Source organism: Microcaecilia unicolor, chromosome 3 (genome assembly GCF_901765095.1).
Source record: "Microcaecilia unicolor chromosome 3, aMicUni1.1, whole genome shotgun sequence".
In the NCBI taxonomy this organism is placed as follows: domain Eukaryota; kingdom Metazoa; phylum Chordata; class Amphibia; order Gymnophiona; family Siphonopidae; genus Microcaecilia; species Microcaecilia unicolor.
Genome location: NC_044033.1, coordinates 179,523,129 through 179,536,113, shown reverse-complemented (window position 1 = coordinate 179,536,113; position 12,985 = coordinate 179,523,129). Strand labels below are relative to the sequence as shown.

At 42.3% G+C, this 12,985-nt stretch overlaps 1 protein-coding gene across 8 annotated transcripts in view; it reads right to left on the bottom strand.

The window, feature by feature from the left end:
- The window catches only part of STAT6 (signal transducer and activator of transcription 6), a 221,814-nt gene that overhangs the window by 184,876 nt on the left and 23,953 nt on the right, over positions 1 to 12,985 (bottom strand). For 5 of the 8 annotated variants that reach the window (XM_030196649.1, XM_030196647.1, XM_030196654.1 and 2 more), the window contains exon 1: positions 11,503 to 11,608. The exons of 1 other annotated variant lie outside the window; for it this stretch is intronic. The gene's annotated coding sequence lies outside the window, so the exon portion shown is untranslated. Of the gene's footprint in view, positions 1 to 10,846; positions 10,909 to 11,502; positions 11,609 to 12,985 lie in introns of those variants that run through there. 2 more of the 8 variants (XM_030196648.1, XM_030196651.1) reach the window with 1 other exon arrangement.

Genomic DNA, 12,985 nt, shown 5'->3' with positions numbered 1-12,985 from the left:
GTTCTTATATACAGTATCACACCAAAAGGCTCAGAAAAGTTTACAACAAAATAAAAAAAGTCTTACACGAGATACCATTTAAGATTGGCAAAGAACCAAGATTTAAGTAATTTCCAAAATCTACGGGTAAGGCATTCCATATAGATACCACAGCCAATGTAAATAATCTCTTAGAGGTTTAAAGAAAAAAGTGAAACTGTCATTTGTTTACATGTGAACCTAACTGTGGTTCTAAAAGGCTGAACAAGTCCCAAACTAGAAAGGTACTCTGGGCAGAAACCATTTTTGAGCTTGAAAATCAAGCAAAGAGCTTTAAAATGGATTCTGACTTGGACTGGCAGCCAATGAAGGACAAGTAACAGGAATAACAGATCATGTTTACTTTTAGAAAAAAGTAAACGAGCAGCACTGTTCTGAAGCAATTGGATTTCAGACAAGGATCTAGAAGTCACTCCTATATAAAAAGAATTACAATAATCAATTCTAGAGAAAATCACAGCTTGAACTAATTTTTATAATCAGTTGAAAAATATATATCTGATGCAGGTGTCTAAGATTAAGATAAGTAGCAGTGATCAATTTCTTAATATGAGTATCCCCATTCAAGTCAGAATCAATCCAAATGCCCAGACTTTTAACTGTTTTCTGAAGAGGAATCATTTTACCCTCTAGGATTGGACTTAGAAATGGGAAAGAAATTTTAACAACCTTGAAATTAATTAATGATTGCAGTGCTAAGAACCGTGAAGCTTAGCCAATAATGGACGAGCCTCCATCATCCAATCATTGCACTGTCTGTGGGTTATTGCGCTAAAATAGTTTCATAACCGTCATCTGCTGTTAAATTAGAAACCGCAATATGCAAAAAAAAAAAGATGTTACTTATCTTAGATGATCGAAATAACAATTGACTTGTCCCACAGAGTTCTTCAGGTTATCAAAAGATGAGGCTCAAAGAGATTCATTACAAATGATGGCTTTTATTGGGTTTGGATATGTCATTGAAGATTTTTCACTTTGGATTGTTTTATGAGAACACTAACATATCACAAGGAGGTAATGAAGGACTATTTCAGTCTCATCTTTAAACACCTGCAGCCATTATCCTGGGGGAACCCTTACCGTCTCCTATTTAGGAGGCAGTAGGGGCTCCAGAGGTAGCCCTGCGGTAACCAGGTAGCACGCGGCTCTGCCTGATTACCGCCTTCATCACCATATGCCAGAAGCCAGATCTACCGTAGGGCTCCTGAGCAAGCACGGCGGTAGGGCCAATTTGGCACACAACGAAAAGCCTCCTACCACTTCGTAAAAGGGCCCCATAATGTTATCCACGTTATGCATGCATAATCAGGTGAGAGAACCGAAAAAAAGCAATGCATAAAAACAATCTTCTCTTATAAACATTACCAAGATTTTAAGAAAAAATAAAACCTGGATAAACAGGTACATAAAGCATTGCTGTCCCCCTATAAAGTCTGTTTGTCTGACTGTTGATGCTGTTTATCCATCAGGTAAGCCTTTGATACAGTGGATATTGATTTATTGTTAGATAAACTGCAAGAGTTTGGTGTAGGTGGGGTGGTTTGGAGTTTGTTTGAGTCATTCTTGAAAGGGTGTTTTATACAGGTTTCGGGTGGGGGGGGAAGGTATCAAAAGTAATCCTTGTAGCAAGAGGTGTACCACAGGGGTCTGCCCTTTCCGCTCTGTTATTTAATATTTATATGGCGTCTTTAGGTAAAGTGTTTGATGATTTGCATGTGGAGCATCGGATCTATGCAGATGACGTTCAATTTTTTTTCCCCCGTACAAGAAGGTTTGATTTGGTTCAGTGAAAGCCTGAAGGTGTGTGTATGACTGGGTTGGACCATTGGTCCGACCCAGTATGGCTACTCTTATGTTCTAATGGACGTGGAAGAATAGGTTCGCACTAAATTTAAGAACATCTGAATTGATGTTTGTAGGACAGGATGAAGAGTTGCTTCAATGTCAATCAGTGAAAGTTAGTGAGATTGAGCTACGGATGAGGGGTAAAATGCATGTGTTGGGATGATTTTTGACTCACAGTTACGATGCAGGAGCAAATTTTGAATGAGGTGAAGTCTGCGTTTTTTCAGTTGCATCTATTAATCAGGCTTAAACCAATGTTATCGAGGACCGATTTTAGATAGGTGGTCTAAAGTTTAGTGATTTCTTGGATAGATTTCTGCAATGCATTGTATCTGGGAATAAGTAAATCTAGAGTACAGGCATTGCAGACTATCTGGAATGCAGCAACCAGGTTATTTACTGGTGTGCCATGGTTTGAACATGTGTCACCAGTACTTTGGTCAGTTCACTGGCTACCAATCGCTTATCGAGTGCAATGTAAGATAGCACAGTTAATTCATTGTGTCCTATATTCAAAGACTACTTCATTGTATTTTCAGCAGGTTATCAATGTACTCTGCACACAAAGAGCATTGCATTCAGAGACGTCTGTGTTACTTGCCAATGATAAGCTGGCAACTGCTTTTTCAACTGCTGGTCCACAGATTTGTAACACTCTACCTGGGTATCGGAGATTGTACAACAGTTTGGAGCAGTTTGTCAAGGGTTTGAAAACCTCCTTGTTTGTGCACGCATGGGGGTTGATGCCTTTGTGATGGAGTGGTATGGTCAATGTCTTCTGTTTTGTGATTTTATGATTATGTGTGTTTTTGTTTGCACTCCACCTAGTTTATAGGCGGACTAGAAATTTTTAAATAAACAAAATAAAATACATTAGGTTGTCACAGAAAGTTTGTCTGATTCTTTTACAAAAGAACCCAGCTGCGGAACAGGTGAGTAATGGCTCTCCTTAATTTAATTTTGAAGTTTTATTCTTATAAGGCTCTGTGTTCTACTGAGCCTATGAGTGTGGATGGATTTTTAACTAAGCATTATTTGGTTCCTTTATTAGTTTTGGAGGAATCTGAGTATTTCACACCAGCTGTTTTTTTTTTTTATCAGTTCTAGTAGAGGCTGTGATTTTACATCATCAGCTAGGTAAGCCACCTCCTATTTTGGAGTTCTGGTGAACTTTTGATAAGTTCTTATACTTGGTTCATTTAAGATGAAGGTGCAAAGATGTATGCTTTAAGTTTACAAAAAAAACCTTTAACTTTAACTATGAACTAAGATTTTATATATGTGTAGCTTTACTGTATTGCATAGGAATTGTTTTAGTGCTCATGCAACCATCTTCTCTTTTGGCATCTAAAATTTAACTTTGGGAACTTTGAATATGCTTATTTATTTATGCATTCATACTTGTGTCCCTCTATTATCCAAAAACAAATTTCAGTTCAAAATGGTTTACAATTTACATTTTGGTGGAGTTACAATAGGGTTGAGCAATGTGGAGAAGGCATCATAGCTCGTGTGGTCATTCAGAGAGTTTTTGAAGAGACAGATTTGAATAGGAAAAGGTAGTTCTTATTTATATTTGATTTAAAATAAAGGTGTCAAGATGTATGCTTTAAGTTTTTTTATTTACACTTTTAGTGGAGACTATGATTTTACACACGTGGTGTTAATATATTTTATTGGAACTGTTTTACTACTTTTTTTTATTCCTAATAATATTAGTTTTGCATCATTTTAGTATCTTTTGTCCCTAATACAGCAGTCTAGCAAAACAGGGCTATGTTGGGCAATGATGTCTGACACCTGAGATTTGTAAATAGTTAATAAAGCCTGCTTTCTGAAAGGTCTGCTTCTCTTCTGTTTTCCACACTCTATTATTGCCCATCCTAAATACATCCAAAGGAATGCCTCTCTTGCCCCTACTTAAATGCACATACACTGTAGAAACTCATAACTTTAGATGGGGATGATGTCCTCTTAAACCAAGAGCATTTCTACTTGTGGCCTTTATTCCCCTTTTCTCCATATTTTCCACCCCCCAAAAAAAGTGTTAGATCCAGTCAGCTTAAGCACAAAATAACACCAGAAGTGCTTGATTCACCTGGAGCAGCCCAAATTCCCAGCTGAATGGCTGGATCCACCTGGATCTAGGTCCATTTACCATCAGAAATACCCAGTTCCAGCATTCATTCATAGATACAGCACCCATTTCCTCTAGGTCTGGATCCACCTGTATCCAAAATCATAGTAGGTGACGGCAGAAAAGACCTGTACGGTCCAGTCTGCTCAACAAGATAAACTCAAATGAGCTACTTTATATGTATACCTGACCTTGATTTGTATCTGCCATTTTCAGGGCACAGACCGTAGAGGTCTGCCCAGCACTAGCCCCACCTCCTAACCACATGGTGCTACCACCCAATCTCTGCTAAGCTTCTGAGGATCCGTTTCTTCTGAACAGTATTCCTTTACGTTTATCCCAAGCATTTTTTAATTCCATTACCGTTTTCATCTCTACCACCTCCCTCAGGAGGGCATTCCAAGTATCCTCCACTCCCTCTGTGAAAAAATACTCCCTGACATTTTTCTTCAGTCTGCCCCCCTTCAACCTCATTTCATGTCCTCTAGCTCAGCAATCATTTTTAACGCATGAGCTATATCTTCAAGGATCCATAAACTAATCCCACCAGAAGAGATTAGGTTCTGGATCCTTGTGAATACAACCCATACGTTGGAAACAATTGCTGGATATGGGTGGATCCAGCTCTTGTGGTTAGTTAGAATGGTTTAGGGGTACGCCCCATTTTTCTGTTACATTGCCAGAGCAGGAGTTGGGTGCTGCTTGGCACTTTAGATTTTTACTCCATGGTAAGGCGTAAACTTGGGGTAGCAGTTTTACAAGGTCCTTATTTTATGTGCCTGTGCTGTATGGCGGAGCATGGACAAGCTTCTATGGATTAGCTCTTAGATTTCTTCGTTGCTGCCTCTTTGTGGCAATGGAGATTTTGTTCCAGGCTTGTCCCCCTCTGTCTTTGCTTGGTGGGCACACAGAGGGGTGGTTTATATAATGAATATGGTTACAGAGGAGGGTAGAATTAAATCATTTCAAGAACTATGTGGGGAGTTTAACTTGGCTCATGGTGATCTTTTTCAGTACCTGCAATTGCAACATATCCTTGCCACGGAGTTCCCTTACCTGGACTACGTATGGGCTGTTTGTAGAGGCCTACTGGTTGGATGCACAACAGTTGGTTCCTCTTAAATATTATCACAAATTTTTTCACGATAAACTGAAAGAGATTGATTATGACTCTTATGCTTCAAAGTGGTCTCAAGATGCTGTGGAATCGGTCACTAGTGACCAGCTTAAACGTTGCCTCTTGGCCAGTGTTAAGTTTACGAATAATGTTTTAAAGTGGGAGTTGCACAGATAGAGAGGGTAATACAGCATACACAGAAAGTATACAGACAAAAAAGCAACACTGGGCCTTCAAGACTGGGACAAAAAGATACTTTATTGAAGACCCGACACGGGCCGTGTTTCAGGGGTCAAGAAGAGACACAGTAAGGTCCACTTGAAGTCAAATCAATGCCAAACACCGGTCTTGTTCCCTGTCTTTCATTTTTTCGGACCCATCTCAGCAAACAGATTACGGGGATCTTGGTTCATAAAAGGAGCAACAGCTACTAATTTGAAGTCCACTGCTTTTCAGCTACACTGACGCATGAAGTTCAACTTTCCACAGCCAATCATAAAGGTATCAGTCCACTCAAACCGAAACATTTCCAATGGGCACCCAATTCCAAGGGGTTATTTGGCCTTTATGAAACCTGCTATCCTGTTGGGTAAGAAATGTATTTTGCAGTGTTGCCAGATCCTCCATCCTTGGCACAGTGGCGCACCTTGATGATACAACAGCTGTCGATGAAGCATCATGAGTTTGTGGACTTGGCTTCTCCCATGGGTCATCGTTTTACCCAGACCTGGGAGACCTTCTGGTCTACATTAACACCCATAGCACATAGCAGTCTTTTAAATAGCTGAGGTGGTTTGTTTTTACTGTTATTTATAGTTTTCGACGGACAGAGCCAGGATGAGTTGATTGTGGGGCATTATATATTCTAAATGGATCTTTTAGGATATTGCTATAGTAGATTGTATATTGTTATTTGATTTTAGATGGTTAATAAAAATGATTTAAATAAAATGAGTCCTAGATCCGGGTGCATCCAACCCTTTTGGTGAAAGTAGGTTCTGCATCGATCCAGTCCTTCTGATGGGAACTGGATACAAGTGGTTCCAGCCCTTCTGGCGGGAAGGAGTGCTGGATCCATGTGGATCCTGCCCTTCTGATGGAAAATGGTCCTAGATCCAGCTGGATCCAGCCATTCTGTTGGGAATTTGGGCTGGTCCACATAAACCAAGCCCTTTTTGCAGAAATAAATGCTAGATCCAGCCCTTATGGTGTTATTTTGTGCTTGAACCCACTAGATCTAGCCTTATTATTGGGGTAGGAAAATAAGAGGAAAAGGGGTACAAAGGTCACAGAAGGGTGAGCCACCAACCTGCTGCAGGTTCCAGTGTGCATACAGCCCCTTGCTTTTTGTCCTCATCTTTGAAATCCATTGATTTGCGACCAGAGACACCTGAAATGCTCTTTAAGAGGGCACAAGTTCCTCTCTGACAATATCTCCAGATCCAAACCAGCTATGCTACTAAACCATGCATCTTCCTCTCCCTTCACTACCATTCCATTCTTTAGTATATGTCCCCTGGGTCCCACACCCCTCCATAGCATCCAGCATTTCTCTCAATATCTACCTCAATTTTCTGCTATATTGTACAGCATTTTTATCCTTTCTTCCCCCCTCCCCACAATGCCCAGCATTTCACTCTTCTCCTCTCCCTGAGAACTCCTACATCTCTTGCCTTTTCTTTCCTCCCAAGATTTGCAAGATCTGTCTCCTTCCTTCTCCCCCTTCCATGATTGCCAGCATCTCTGTCCTACTATTTACTATTTCTAAAGTGCTACCCGGGTTGCGCAGCGCTGTACAATTAACAAAGAAGGACAGTCCCTGCTCAAAGGAGCTTACAATCTAAAGGACAAAAAGTGCAGTCAATCAAAATTGAGGCAGTCTAGATTTCCTGGATAGGGGTACAATGGTTAGGTGCCGAAAGCGACATTGACGAGGTGGGCTTTGAGCAAGGATTTGAAGATGGGTAGGGACGGGGCTTGGTGTATGGGCTCAGGGAGTTTATTCCAAGCATAGGGTGAGGCGAGGCAGAAAGGGCAGAGTCTGGAGTTGGCGGTGGAGGAGAAGGGTACTGAGAGGAGGGATTTGTCCTGTGAGCAGAGGTTACGGGTAGGAGCATAAGGGGAGATGAGGGTCGAGAGGTGGTGAGGGGCTGCAGATTGAGTGCATTTGTAGGTTAGTAGGAGAAGCCTGAACTGTAAGCAGTACCTGATCAGAAGCCAGTGAAGTGACTTGAGGAGAGGGGTGATATGAGCATATCGGTCTAGACGCACAGCAGAGTTCTGAACGGATTGAAGGGGGGATAGATGGTTAAGTGGGAGGCCAGTGAGGAGTAGGTTGCAGTAGTCAAGGCGAGAGGTAATGAGAGAGTGGATGAGAGTTCGGGTGGTGTGCTCAGAGAGGAAAGGGCGAATTTTGCTGATGTTATAGAGAAAGTGGCACTGAGATGTTTCCTGTTTTGTATTCGGTTATAAAACTGAATGACAAGCATGATATAGATTCGTACTAAAACAAGGTAAAGGAGTCCAGACAGTGGTATACACTGCAGACATTTATATCAGCCTGATGCACAATCCAGAATTTACTAAATGCGAGGACTATATGCTCAGAAAAATTACAATCAAGAGCAATACCTTTCTTATTTTCTAATATATAAACATCATTTCATTGTAAATATCATTTCCCTACTAAATCTATAAGGTGACCGATGCTTGTGCTTGAAAACAATCACGGCAGGTTCCTTTTAGAGAGATGCATGGATACAGGGGAAAAAAAAAAGATTTTAAATGCTCCCAGGTTTCAACCTAATTCATGCTTAATGTGGGATATAAATGTCATAAATTACAATCATACATAATGCCCTTTTAACCTCCCGCTGTCTCCTTCCAATGTTTCAAGGTTTTGTTCCAGTGTTTATATTCCTTAACAACACTTTGATTGTCTCGCATAACTCTTCACAATGTAATCCATAACCAAGTTGTAACAAATTGTATTTCCATCATTCATATCGTATTGTAAGCCACACTGAGCCCGCAAAAAGGTGGGAAAATGTGGGATACAAATGCAATAAATAAATAAATAAATAAGCAAATAGATAGAAACTCTGAAAGTAGAGCACATGATTCTCATTACATGATGTCTGTTTTAGTAGTCCATTACCAGGAGAAAACAAAAATCTCTACATGAATATAACAGTGTTAGGGTGTCCCTTTAACCAGCCCCTCCAAATGACACACGGATTACAATTAATAACAAATTAGTACTCTAGCTATGAAAAGGTATACTTCCTCTGTGTACATCCGTATGCTGCACAAGCTGGCATGTTTGAAAATATAAGTGAGATTAAATAAAAATGCCTCCAACTAGAGCATCACGCACCTACCTACATCTCCATTACCCGAGCTGCAAAGGTCTCAGATACAAATTAACCTACACATCAAACTTCTCCTACATAAGCATACATAAGCACACAACTAAGGAATATACTCCCAAAGACTGTGAAATCAATTTCCGACCATCTAGATTTCAGGAGATCATTAAAGACCTATCTATTCAGAAAAACATTCCCCACCAATCAAACCTAGATGCCTCCAATCTGCAACACAGCAAACCTCAAGCTGTACTGGACAATACATATTACTTCCTATCCTTTACCCCTAGGCACCCGAATATACTAGTTTTACCCGGCCCTAACATCAAATTGTATTTCCACACCGGTTTAGGCGATCGCCTTGACCGGTAAGATGTAAGCCACACTGAGCCTGCAAATAGGTGGGAAAATGTGGGATACAAATGCAACAAATAATAATAATAATAACAATAAAGAATGACATGCATTGAGCAGCTCTTAGGTCTGCTGTGTTTGTTTCAAATGTAACTCCAGACTCTGTTCCTTTTATCTTATGCCTGGAATAGACTTCCTGAGCCGGTACGTCAAGCTCAATCTCTAGCCGTCTTCAAATCTAAGCTAAAAATCACCTTTTTGATGCTGCTTTTAACTCCTAACCCTTGTTCAGTACCCTTATTTTATCATCCCCACCTTAGTAATTCCCTTATCTCTTATTTGTCCTGTTTGTCTTAATTAGATTGCAAGCTCTGTTGAGCAGGGACTGTCTCTTCATGTTCAAGTGTACTGCGCTGCGTATGTCTAGTAGCACTATAAAAATGATAAGTAGTAGTAGTGTATGGCAAGGACGGCTGTGAAAGTAAGGAGAAACAGAGACTCACCTAGTTGGCTTCAACTTTTTGACATCATCCTGACTCCATCCATCCACTTCCACGAAAGTCTCGCGAGGCCACCGCTGGAAGTTTCATCAAATATTTTTAAAAAGTGGAGACAGCGAGAGGATCAGTGGAAGCAGGCAAGAAAGAGTAGGGATCTTTGCTGCCCCAAAGAAGCCACTAGACAACCAGAGTACTCTGAGGTATGTGCCGGGAAGACACCCTGTGGCTTAGGGGAAGGAAGGCACTTTTGTGGGGATCCACCAGGACCTGGGTCCATCCCTGCAGGAATCCCGCTATCCCTGCTCCTGTGCAGCTCCCTAGTTGCCACATGCATGTGCCAGTAAGTCATATGACCTCCAATGATCGTGCTTGTGTCAGAGCTAAGGCCTGCGTTATCAGCCCAGGAGCAGAGAGGATTAGTGGAAGATTTTCCGCGGTCTGCGCTGTTAAAGCAAGGAGAAGGCGGTGACACTCAAAGAACTTGGAACTTAGTAGGCAAGAGGCTGGCGTAGGCGCAACTTCCACGCGAACCCTGCAGGAACTGCTTACGTTCCGACAAGAATACTGCAGAACTGCTTCTCTCCCTAGAGGGGATTCCTGCAAACCCAGTTCTTACGCAGGTCTCTAGTTCCTCTCTCATAGAATCTAGGTTCTGCATGTCACAAGGTTGATTAAAACGCTATATCTTTACCCAACAGGGCATGGAAATTCTTTACAATCACCCAAATAGTACCCAAACCAGAATATATACAATAATTTAAATAATAAAAGGCCATATTTTACCTCCAAGCAAATTAGCCTCTGCACACATGGACCTCAGCTAATGAAAACAAACTAAAAGCCAAAGTGTGACTTATGACATCAGTTATCAGAGAGGCTAAATCCTGAGGAGATTATCATCCCAAATTTACATACTTACATTCCTGCTAAATTTTTATATTAAAAGCATTTATTTAGAGCACTCTTTACCATATAAACTACTATGGAAAATCATAACTGCATTACCTGCAATTTATTTTGTGTGTGTGTGTAATGCGATTGCAAAAAGCAAACTCCCCCATCCCCCACCCAACTACTTACAATCCCTTATGGTCTATGGCAAAGCTTTTCAATCCCAACTGGCTTGGTGTGCCCCGCGGACTGGGTTGAAAACCTCTGATCTGGGGAGTAGTCAAGGCAGGAGTCTCTCCTGTCCATGTCAGCTAGGGTTACCATATGTCCTCTTTTAAAAAGGTCATGTTTTCATTTTTTCAAATATGTCCTCCAGGTTTTTTAACTTTAAGGAAAACATCTTCTTTTTCTTTTATGTGCCTATGACCAACACACCTACCCAAATGAGAGAAACCATCTGTAACCTATTAGTCAGTCTAAACACATGGTACTGCTAAAGAGAAAGAAGAAATGCTGATCTCCCTACTGGTTGAATCTGTCAAAGGAATTTGTTCAGGAAGCTCAACTTTACGCATATGTTATACAGACTTACTTTAACGTGTAACTCAGGATCTGTTTTTAAGGTAGTCCAGAATCCGTGAGATCCGGAAAAATCTGTTGTTTTAAAAAAACAGATTTTAAAGATTCTTGTGGAGAATCTGTGAGATCTGCCAGGGCCGTCCTTTACCTTCTTCCCCTCCCGGTCTCTCCAATAGTCACCCCTCCCTCAGGCTGCGATGCTCCCTCCCCCACCCCCCCTACCTGTCTTCCCGGTGGTCCACTGGAGGGTTGGGGGCAGGAGCCCAGCCTCTTTGCTCTTACCGTTAGCAGGATCCCCCAGTGGACCACCAGAGAGAGAGGTGGACCTCGAGAACCTAGACACTGGGGGGGAGCGAGGGAGAGAGAATTGCGGCCTGGGGTCGGAGAAAGAGAGGGCTATCTGAGAGGCTATGAGGGGAATCGGGAAGGTTTTACAAAGTAAAAATAGTTACGCAGGTGCCGGCACCTAAATATTGCTACCTCCCGCATAACCCCCGACTCCTCCAGCACCGCCCCTGCAAAGATACCAAGTCATACGCATTCGGCTGCCCTCACCCTCTCACACGCCATCGGAGAATGGTCTCCCCTCCCCGGCCTACTATCTTCCACTCTCCTTCTTGTCCACGATCCGGCCCGTCTTCCCCCCACCCCCACCGGTCAAACTCATACCTGAGATGGCCCACCAACAATCCCACAGCTTCCTTTCTCTGCCGACCCGATGATGATCCCTACGACACTAGTTCTGCCCCTCTGGCTCTGAGGCATCCCGCCTTGCCGGAAGCAGGAAGTTGCGTCAGAGGAAAACACGGCACGTCACCAGAGAACGGGGTGGGGTCTTAGATGGACGTAAGTAGCACTACCCCGCCTCCTCCGAGTCCTACTCCCCAGTTAATTCTTGTTTGCTGCCTGGGCTGACACCAAGATTTGCAATACAGTTGACTTGTTCACGTGCCAGTAGTATCAGAGGTCGCACAGCCACGCGCCAGTAGATCATCAGGTGATGAATTCTAATATTGGTCCGTGCATCAGCTTCTTGCGCAGAGAGGAAGTGCGGCAGGCTGAATTATTGAAGCGAGGACTGGTAGGACTTATTGCACAGTGCTGTTTGCTACCAAAGCGGTAAGTGTTAAATAATGCATCGGGAGTTATTTTCTTCTTCTTTTTTTTTTTTTAATTCACGCCGGTTTCACAAATAACGTATGTGTAGACTTGGAGGTGCGTAGTTAAGGGCAGACTGGGCACCAGCATAGAACATGAAATTAAACTACTTTTTGTTTGTTTTCATGTTTTTAACCTATGTTTCCATGCTTTAAAATAGACTAATAGGGCCGTAGGCAATCATACCACTTTATCCCTGTATAATGAGTGTAGCAATTTAAATGAATGGAGCCACGGAATACGAGCATAATGATAACAGCCATATTGGATCGGACCAGTGGTCCATCAAGCCCAATATCCTGCTTCCAGCAGTGGCCAATCCAGGTCACAAGTACCTGGTAGAAAGAGGTAGTGGTGTACAAAGAAATAACATGTCCTTCCAACTATCGCCCCATCTCCCTCCTCCCTTTCCTTTCACCCCGGTTGCCTTGACTTTCTTTCATCTCAAGCTATTCTTGATCCACTTCAATCTGGCTCTCGCCCCCTTCATTCAATTGAAACAGCGCTTGCTAAAGTCTCCAATGATCTGTTCCTAGCCAGATCCAAAGGTCTCTATTCTACTCCTGCTCCTTGATACGCTGTCCTCACTTGGATTTCAGGGCTCTGTTCTTTCCTGGTTTTCTTCATATCTCTCCCAGCGTACCTTTAGTGTATACTCTAGTGGATCCTCTTCTACTTCTATCCCACTGTCAGTTGGTGTACCGCAGGGATCTGTCCTGGGACCTCTTCTCTTCTCCATCTACACTTCTTCCCTTGGTACTGTGATCTCATCCCATAGTTTTCAGTATCAGCTTTATGATGACGTCTCCCAGATCTACCTCTCCACACCAGAAATCTCAGCAGGAATCCAGGCCAAAGTATCAGCCTGCCTGTCTCACATTGCTGCCTGGATGTCTCAGCGCCATCAGAAACTAAACATGACCAAGACTGAGCTTCTTATCTTTCCACCTAAACCAAGCTCTTCTTTTCCCCCAATCTCTATTTCTGTGGATAA